The sequence below is a fragment of the Salarias fasciatus genome, chromosome 13 (genome assembly GCF_902148845.1).
Source record: "Salarias fasciatus chromosome 13, fSalaFa1.1, whole genome shotgun sequence".
NCBI lineage: Eukaryota > Metazoa > Chordata > Actinopteri > Blenniiformes > Blenniidae > Salarias > Salarias fasciatus.
The window spans coordinates 28,789,648-28,800,432 of record NC_043757.1 but is presented as its reverse complement, the minus strand read 5'-3'; positions in this window follow the sequence as shown (position 1 = coordinate 28,800,432).

The following is a 10,785-nucleotide window of genomic DNA, read 5'->3' as shown; positions in this document are numbered from 1 at the left end:
AATCCAAATGGTTATAAAACATTTTAAAAGATGTGTTTTTTTTCAATCCGTTAAAATAACGTTTTGATACACACAAACCTGCGCATGCGCAGTGCTCCGCGGAAGGATATACCGGAGCACAGCGGTAGAAGCATAGACTCAGCCGCTGTGCGCCGGTATATCCTTCCGCAGCGCACTATGCTTGTGCAGGTCTGTGTGTATCAAAACACTATTTTAAGGGATTGAAAAGAAAACACGTCTTTTAAAATGTTTTATAACCATTCGGATTTACTTCACGTGCTAATACGCCGTTCCCTGGACCACTGGAAGGAGGATTTTGTCCACTTTCTCAGTCTGGCTCTGTCTCCTCTTCACCTGCCGTAGTTGAGCTAAGCTAACTACGATGCTAACAGCTGTTAGCCAGGCACTGGACGAACGGACACAAAAAAAGGTATTTATCAATCAATCAATCAATCAATCAATTTATTTTTGTATAGCCCAGTATCACAACAACAGTTGCCTCAGAGGGCTTCAAGATGTTACACTTGTCGGTAAAAGTAAAAACAGTGAATAAGCATAATGGTGATATGTCAATATTTACAGTAACGAGACAGAACGAAGCAACCACCGCCTTAGACCCTCACATCCGGCAAGAAAAAACTCCAAAAACCCAGTGGGAAAAGAAGAAATCTTGGGGAGAACCACAGTATGGAGGGATCCCTCTCCCAGGGACGGACAGCTTTGGCAACAGCTAGCATGAGACAATAAGAAGTAAAGCCTAGGACAATGTTGAGGACAGTCCGTTGGACGGTCCAACACAAGAACCACGGATCCCAGCAGTAGAACCGAAGCCAGTCCACGGGCAGGACCGACAGGAGTGTCCTCCCGGTCCGGACGGAGCTTGTTCGTAGGCCCTCGTAATAGTGGAGTCAGCAACTGAAACTGGAGAAGACTCCCCCTCGAAGGGGGGGACAGCAGGGGAAAAGCAATGAACGGACTAAAGGGAATAACATTCAGACATTAGAGGACAGGGCTCAGTGCACCGTACTTCCCACAGCATTCTAGCTCCTGGGGCAGCTTTGTGGATACTTAACTGTTTAAACTAGTATTTAGTTAGTATAGTTTAGTTTAGTTTAATTTAGTTTGGTTTAGTTTAATTTTGTTTAGTGTAATTTGGTTTGGTTTAGTTTAATTTAATTTAGTTTAGTTTAGTTTAGTTTGGTTTAGTTTGGTTTACTGTAGTTTGGTTTGGTTTACTGTAGTTTGGTTTGGTTTGTTTTAGTTTAGTTTAGTTTAGTTTAGTTTAGTTTAGTTTAGTTTAGTTTAGTTTAGAATCCCTAGCTGACCTGATCATAGGCTGCATCGAAGAGAAACGTCTTGAGCCTAACCTTAAATGTGGAGACTGTGTCTGCCTCTTTGACACCACTTGGAAGCTGGTTCCATAAAAACGGTGCCTGATAGCTAAAGGCTCTTCCACCTAGTGTCCATTTAGAGACTCTAGGAGTCACCAGTAACCCTGCATTTTGAGAGCGAAGTGCTCTGATTGGTTGATAAGGCGTTAAAGCATCTTGGAGATAAGTTGGAGCCATCCCATTTAGGATTTTGTAAGTGAGGAGAAGGATTTTAAATCTAACTCTAAACTCGACTGGAAGCCAGTGAAGAGATTTTAGAACGGGAGTAATGTGTTCACGTCTTCTAGTTCCAGTTAATAATCTGGCGGCTGCATTTTGAACCAACTGAAAGTTTTTTAATACACTTTTTGGGCAGGCTGCGAGAAGGGAGTTGCAGTAGTCCAATCTCGCAGAAACAAATGCATGGATGAGTTTTTCTGCATCGCTTCTAGGTAGAATGTTTCTTATTTTAGCTATGTTGCGCAAGTGGAAATATGCTGTTTTACAAGCCAGGTTGATGTGTGCTTTAAATGAGATATCCTGATCAAATAAGACCCCGAGGTTCCTCACAGTAGAGGAGGAGGATACACTGACGTTATCTAAGGTAATAATCTGTTTGGATAGACACTCTCTCAGTTTATGGGGGCCTAGTATAATGACCTCTGTTTTGCCAGGATTCAGACGGAGATAGTTCGTAGTCATCCAGGTTTTAATTTCTCTGATACAGTCACTGAGTCTGTCTATTTGATTAGTTTGATCAGGTTTCATAGATAAATACAGTTGTGTGTCATCTGCATAGCAATGAAAATTGATATCGTGACTTCTAATTATGTTCCCTAAAGGAAGCATATATAACAGAAATAAAATTGGCCCGAGCACGGACCCTTGAGGAACCCCATAACTGACCTGGGAGCACGGTGAGGACTGTTGGTTAACGTGAACAAATTGGTACCTATTAGATAAATAGGATTTGAACCAGCAGAGGGCTTTTCCTCTGATGCCAACCTCACATTCTAACCTCTGCAGGAGAATATTGTGGTCGATTGTATCAAAAGCTGCACTGAGGTCTAAGAGAACCAGGACTGAGACTAGACCTGCGTCAGCCGCCAATAGCAAGTCATTAGTGACTTTAACTAACACAGTCTCAGTGCTGTGATAAGCTCTATATCCTGACTGAAATTTCTCAAATAAACTATTGTCCTGTAGGTGGCGGTAAAGCTGTTTAACCACAACTTTTTCCAGGACTTTTGAAATAAAAGGCAGATTTGATATCGGTCTGTAGTTAGCTAGAATATCAGGATCGAGATTAGGTTTTTTCAGCAGTGGTTTGATTACTGCGAATTTAAATGACTTTGGCACATAGCCATTTTCTAGAGAGGTATTTATTGTAGTTATGATCGTATTTAAGATAACTGGAAGGATATCTTTGAAAAGCTTAGTTGGAATTGGATCTAGGAGACAGGTTGAGGTTTTAGAAGACATTACAATTGAAGTAATCTCAGCCCCATTTACTAATGAGAAACTATCTAGTATTTCAGGTATTTCAGGTGGAGGCAGTGGCTGGATTCCCTGAGCTTGATCTGAGGAAAGCGCTTCACTGATTTTACCTCTAATGGTTATGATTTTATCATTAAAGAATTTAAGAAAGTCATGGCAGTTTAAAGATTCTGGGATTACTGGTTCCACTACAGTATGACTGTTTGTCAGTCTGGCTACAGTGTTGAATAGAAACCGAGGGTTATTTTTGTTTATTTCTATTAAACGAGAGTAATATAATATCTTGGCTTTAAAAAGAATTTGTTTATAGCTTAGCAAGCTACATTTCCAGGCCTTCAGAGATTGTTCTGATTTAGATTTACGCCACAGTCTTTCTAATTGCCGAGTTTTTTGTTTGAGAACACGGGTTTCAGAATTAAACCATGGAGCAACGCGCCTGGGTCGATTGGTTTTCAGCTGCAAGGGCAGATTTTAGTGAGTGCATAGCACTGTCAACAAACTGATCACTATTATCACCACTGGTCAATAAGCTCATTTCTGTGAGTTCACAAGATAATGCAGCAAATGCAGGCTGGATCAATTCTTTGTACCGAGCCACAGATTTTTCAGACAATGTCCGTATCAGCTGAATTTTATCTTTTTGAGCACAGTAGTCTTCAATCAAAACCTGAAAGGTAATTAAAAAATGGTCTGAGAGAATAGGGTTCTGAGGGAGAACATTTAGGTCACTGACTTCTATCCCATATGTTAAGACCAGATCCAGGGTGTGCTTGTGACTATGAGTGGATTCATCAACATTTTGAGTGAAACCGATACTATCTAATACTGCAATAAACGCATTACTCAAACTATCACCAGAATCATCCACATGGATGTTAAAGTCACCTATTATAAGGATCTTGTTATGAGTCAATACTATATTGCTTAAAAACTCTGAGAACTCAGTTAAAAAGTCAGAGTAAGGACCAGGAGGTCGATACACAATAATTAATAGCACAGCTTTTTGATTCTTCCAATTTGGACAAGTAAGCGTTAGTATTAAGCTTTCCAAAGAGTTGAATTTAACATTAGTTTTGGGTTTAAGAAGAAGACTGGAGTGGGAAATCACTGCCACACCTCCACCTCGACCTGTTGATCTCGCTGTTTGGAAATTAACATAGGTTGGAGGGGTACATTCATTGAGCCTCACATAATCATCTTGCTGGAGCCAAGTTTCTGTTAGAGCAAGGAGATCAATGTTATTGTCACCGATAAGGTCATTAACTAACAGAGATTTAGTGGAGATTGCTCTAATGTTTAGTAGACCACATTTTATGTATTTCCTACTGGAAAAGTTATTCTGTCTTGTACAGATGTTAAGCTTTTTACCCATTGACTTTTTTTTAATGCTTTGAGCACTTTGGACAGACTCAGTCTCTGTTAGCCTAGGTAAACCTCCATGCTTGACTTGTAAAAATCCGGGAGCAGGATTAGTGACGGGATCAACAAGATCAACAGAGGAGTGTTCTACACGACTGCTCTGCGCCCGGGGCTCATAGCTGGATTGTCAATTTAGAGTTCGAAGCCGATCAGCCATATTGTGAGCTAAAAGGGCTGCACCATCCAAAGTTGGGTGGATGCCGTCCCTGCGGATGAGCCCAGGCTTTCCCCAGAAGGTGCACCAGTTGTTTAGAAAAATAACTCCGTTTTCCTCACTCCATCTAGACAACCAGCGATTGAATGATGAAAGTCGGCTATACATTTCATCATTGACCAAATTGGGCAGGGGACCAGAGAATATTACGGCATCAGACATCGACTTAGCCAATTCACACACCGAGGCTACTTGTAATTTGAGCACCTCTGATTGTCTCCGCCGGGCATCATTACCGCCTGCGTGAATCACGACTCGACGGAATCTCCTACCTTCCTGTTTTAAAAGCCTAAGGTTCCCCTCGATGTCCCCCACTCTGGCCCCCGGGTAACACCTAACCTTCACCGCTGGCAGCTTCACGTCTCTAACTATAGAGCTGCCAATCACCAGCGTGTCCAGTTCAGCCGGCGTGTCGTCGCTGAGGGGAGAGAACCTATTGCAGACGTGAAGCGGTTCTTGGAGTGCTACGTGGCGGTGCTTAGCACTAGCCTTCCTCCGGACTGTCACAAACCGGTCCTGGTCTTGTCCCGGCTGCTCGGGACACGCTGCGGGGCTAGGCTTGCTAACACTCCTCTCACTGCGGGAACGGGCTGCGAGCCCTGCCGCTACCTCGCTATAGCTAGCGCTGCCCTGCCCCTCACATCTGCGCAGCCGCTCCTCTAACTCGGTTACCCTGGCCTCCAGCGCTGTCAATACACTGCACTTTACGCAAATACCCCTATCGTCAAGGGAGGCAGGGTTCTGACTCAACATACGGCACACTGAGCAGGAAAGAAAAGAAGACAGAGGGGAGGACGCCATAGCGGTCCCGGCGGACCAAGCTAGTTAGCACGCTAAGCGAGTTAGCACGCCGGTGGCGCTAACGGCGGAGAAGAAATGTAATTCACGAGAGATCGCTTGGTCAATCGGGGGCGAAGTAACCCCGGGGGCGTAAATAACCCCGATTTTTGATTGCTTCGTGAATTAACAGTAACAGCAAGAGAGAGACAGCAAGCACTTCAGTCGCTCGCAGGCTTCAGCAAGCTTCACCAACACGGAAAACACTCACCGGAGTGACGTCAGACGCTCAGGCTGAGCTTATCTCACTTTGTAAATGATAGGGATAGGGCGTGGGTCCAAAATCTTCGGAGTATTCTTTTAAAGAAGAAGAAGAAGAGTCTGCACACGTGGAAGTGGAAGCCCTGCTGCAAATGGGTACATTCCCTTGCTGGTAAGATTGTTTAAAAATTATTTTTCAACTCAATACAATTTTATAGTTTCACTGATGTTGATTGAGCACATGTTGGCAACATGCACTCATTGGTTTGACGACGTCAAGTTGACTGTCAGAATCCGAAAAACGTCAAGTGGCTACATGCTAACAGTTGCTAACATTGAGAAGTTCAGTTTCTTTTCATTGAAATAAGATGCACCTATTTAACTACGTGTTTCTTTTGAATGGTGCTGAGATAATATTATTGCAGCTTGTTTAATGGCATAGCTTTAACAACTAAATTATTCTATTTGTATGTTGTAAATGCTAATTATCTTCCATCCTCGGCGAACGAACTTCTGGAAGAGCAGCTAACCTGTTACTGTCTTCATACTGTAGCAGCTCAGTGAAAATGATGTTTCTGTTTCATATAAAAACACCAATTCTGAAGCACATTAACAGATAACCCTGTTTAACCATTTACTTGATTATCATCTTTTGTCTTTCTGTTTATCTGGACAGAATATGCTGCTACGTGTTGTTTGGTGGGGAGCAGAAGTATGTTCGGCTGTCTGACCTAACATTTGATGCCTTTTTGAAAGAAGGTTAGTTAGAACATCAGGATGAAACAATATTTGAATTTTTACTTGGTCAATGCACCTAATTGATCATAAGAACACTCCATCTGAACTACCTAAGCTAATAATTGTTTCTGCTGTGCCTTACAATGTACGAGCATCATCTCTTGTCTTCAGCTTTGACTTAACATCATTTTGTGAACACACTCACTCTACTTAGTTAATTCTATGATTTTCATTCAGAGGAAATGCATGCCCTCAATTTTCTTTTACAGTGTCTGTAATTTTCTTTCCTTTTCCTTCCTGTTGTGCCAGTGTGCCTGAAATGTAACATACCTGAAGGCAGAGAGCCAGATATGAAGGTGTATGACCAGTCTGACACAGAAGTTGATGCTGAGGTTTTTGAAGAACTAGTGAAGGAGTCACCGGGAACCTTCCGAGTCACGCTGAGCCATGAGCAACCGGGTAATCACTCACCTTTCACATATATGTTCATAGTAAATGTAAAGGCTGGGATAGGAACTTTAACGGTTCCTTTAATGCTTCTGGTATGTTTATATTCCTGAATGCACAGGTGCCTCTCAGTCATCATCATCCTCAGCATCTGATGACACTGTCATTCTGAAGAAGCAGCCACTGCCGAAGGAAGTCAACCTAAAACGCCATGCCATATAAACTATGAAGCAAAAGCGGTGGGTCGTCTTATCTGAATGTTGAACCATTTGATGTGGAGTTTTTTTATGTAATCATTTTTCAATCTCACTTTTGGTTTAAAATGTTCTGACTTCATATTTTGTTTCAATTTCAGTTGATTGAAAAGATCCTCACAACAAAGCCCGGCAGTGAACGCATCATGCAAGAGTATGCAAAAACCAAATAGAAGACAGATGATAAACATGCTTACTGCTGAGATGACAGAAACACATGGGTAAGAGTCATACATGTAAAATATAGAGAAACATTGTTAGTATGGGAATATTATTAATTGTGATGCCCTATGCCAGTTGAGTGATGGTTATCTTCGAATTTATTTTAATCAGGACATCTCCCCCTAAAAATGTAAGAGTAAAGTATGCCCAGGGGATAGTTGCTCTGTTTCCATATCTGGAAGACCCCCATTCACAACATGGATATGTAAGTAAAAGCGTCCTTGCAACACTAAACACATCAGTTCGGTCAGAAATGTTGATGGCACAGCTTGTCTGCATTTATTTGATTACATGGGAACATTACTATGATCCAGAGAGCGGTTCAGGATACCTTGCATGGCGGTTGAAGACCAAAGGAAAACTGCAGAGGAAAGAAGTGTGTCAGCCACCAAATCTCCCAAAAGTAAGTTTACTTATCAGTAACATATGATATTGATGGAATTTGTAGGCAGGAGTCAGTATGTGTTTCTTCTTCAGCTGGAGGGCCAGGCCCTGGTCGATCAGACTCTTCACCACTGACACAGCGTCATCAGATGAGGATGTAGAAGCAGCTATTGCTGTTTTGAGACACACTGCTGATGAAGACACTCTCCGTGAGAAGATGAAAGCTACCTTCATTCATCGTCATTCAGTGGTGACTGATGATGAGAAAGCACAAGATGTCTTCTTAGTCTTCCCACGGTTTCTGGACACACCAGGACTGGTAAGACATCTTTTACTGAATCACTGAAATATTCCATGCAGCATGCATTGTCACTCATCACTTTTTTCTATATACTGTATTTCTGCATTTCAGATAGAACAGGATTTTCGACTCCGGTTTGGTGAGGCCACTGCTAACAAATTCTTGGAGAGGTGGCCCACCAATCTCAAAGCAAAAGTTATGAAGGAAAGCCGTGGACTGGTACCGACCACAGAGCTCCTGGAGGTAATGTGCAGCGCTGAGTCGGCTGCTGAAGTTGAGAATGGTAGGACTGTGAATATTTTAATTTACTGTTGTTGGTTGTATAGGTAATTGTGCCAGTTTTATTAGTGATGGCATAATGTTAACCTGTTGGTCTGCAGGCTGGGACAGTGACATGTCGGCTATCTTGCTGCTGCTGCATCTGTTACCACCATCTGCGCAAGGACGAAAGAGACCAGGAAAGATGTCTGCATGTCAAGCTGTCGATAATCTTATCAGATTCCTTAAGGTATGTTAAAAAGTTGTTCAAAATATACTTTCCATCACCTCCGTTTTATGCACAGTGAGATAATCTGATCTGTTGTCAGAGGGTGGTCACTAAACACTGCTGTTGAATGTGTCGTCGCAGGCTGGAACCAGTGTGCAGCAGCATCTGGACAACATCACATCAAGCCCTCAGCCCTACCTTCTTGCTCAGGGACCCAGAAGAAGCTGCATTCACGCCTTCTTCATTGTGATCGACAAGCTTGCCCTTCCATGTAAGGCGACAGATTCAGTGGGAGCTCTTGATGGACTCTCCAAGACTCACTTTGTCTTTGGTACATCATACAGTTCTTCCCTGACCAGCTTTTTCACTTTTCTGCAAACAACCATTTACAACATTGATGTTGGACAAACAAAGGAAACTCCTACAGTTGCAGAGTTGCGAGCAAGAATGCTGCATTCGTGTCCATTGAGAGCAAATTTTAGATGCTGAGTCAGACTTGTCTTCAGGAGACGTTGTAAATAGTTGTGCAGCTGTAACTTTTGATCTAAAGGCAGCAGCTATAGGCCATACGGTGTATGCGAATTCCGCAATGCATGGTTTTCTGACGGAACACCGGCACTCCGGCGATGTCGTCTGTGATGCTGCGGGATGCTGGGAGTCGCTCGTAATTCCATAAGACACAGGAATCCCACAGTTTTACGTTCGGAAAGGGTGCAGGAGTCTGAATCTTTTAAACACACGTGCACAGCAGCACAGATACCATGAAGATACACTTAGACATTGAGTCGTGCGCACTGCTTCTCCGTGCGCGCCGCCGTCTCTTCCTGAAGGTTTAGAGGCCCATAGAACCCGAGTGGCTCGGCTGTTGCCCGAGAAAGTGGACATGCTAATGTTCTCGAAAAAGAACTGCACAGAGTGAAGATAAACGGTAAATGTAGTTCAAAGACAAGAAGTTTGCATCACTTTTAGCTGTAGTTTGTAATTTGTACTTTAATTTGTTAATATTATGCCTTCATTGAGTTTCACTCCATCCCCCTTCATAATTTGATCTAAACTCATTTGCCCTCCATGGACCCCATCCATCACATCGTGTTTCCAGAAGGTAAAGGATGTTAAAGTACGAACAGTTAGAGGATAATTTCATACGTTTCCATATTGAGAAATAAATATTTTACATTGAAAATGATGTGGTTTTATTATTAAACAAATTAACATTCATTACCACATAAACACTCATAAAGTATTGAACATTGGAACTGATACGGTACCGATACCCAGGACCTGGGGATCGGTACCGTATCAGTTCCAGTTTGTTCCCATGTGAACCGTACCCATCCCGAGTTCTGAGAGAACTCATACAAAAGACACAAAACTAATAGAAGTGCAACCATTCATTTCATTACAGCGTTCTGATTGGACGGCGGCGTAGTGACGTCTCCAGGAAGTAAACAAAGCTGGCGGCCATTTTTCTCTTTCTTTCTGGATGAACTTTGATGCTGCAGCTTTGAAATCGTCCTCATTGCTCTGCTCTCTTCAATAAATCCATTTCCTCTAAAGCTCCGCTAAATAAACCGTCTCCGTATGAGCAGAACCGCCGGCCGCCATCTTGGAATATTGCCTCACAGCAGAACGGCTGGAATAAAGTCGCCTGATTTACAGAGAATTCTGCTCCAGAAGGAGAATAACCTGGCTGCTTCATTCGGATCTAAACGTAATTCCAAACAAAGTTTTTGGGTGTTTCTGTGGTCGTTTCAGAGCAGAATTAGGCTTTAATCAGATTTATAGAGGAATAAATAATATAGGAATATAGTAATTTTGTGTCAATTAGGAAAAACAGGCAAATATGTCCTCCTTGTCCAGATGTTTAAAGGGGCTGTATCCTGCTTTTTTAGCTAGTCCAAACCCTAGAAATGGCATTAACATGGTAATAGTTTATTTTTGTCGCTAAGGAAAAGTCATTTTGTGTGAAATAAAAGATTTTCTGGGGCTAATTCTGAAACCCGGAAGAGAAAACGCTCTGTTTCACTGAAAATCCCGCCTCTCCCCCTGTGGACTTTGACTGACAGCTACTTCAACCAATCAGAGCTTCAAAACAAATACGCTAGCTAGCTTTAGCTCTTTAGCTCTAGCTTCTCCACACGCAAAAACGTCTTTTCCTGTTAGAAACTCACCAAGCGCAGACCCTTCAGACCCTCCAGACCCTTCAGACCCTTCAGACCCTCCAGACCCTCCAGACCCTCCAGACCCTTCAGACCCTTCAGACCCTCCAGACCCTTCAGACCCTCCAGACCCTTCAGACCCTTCAGACCCTCCAGACCCTCCAGACCCTCCAGACCCTCCAGACCCTCCAGACCCTTCAGACCCTCCAGACCCTTCAGACCCTTCAGACCCTCCAGACCCTCCAGACCCTTCAG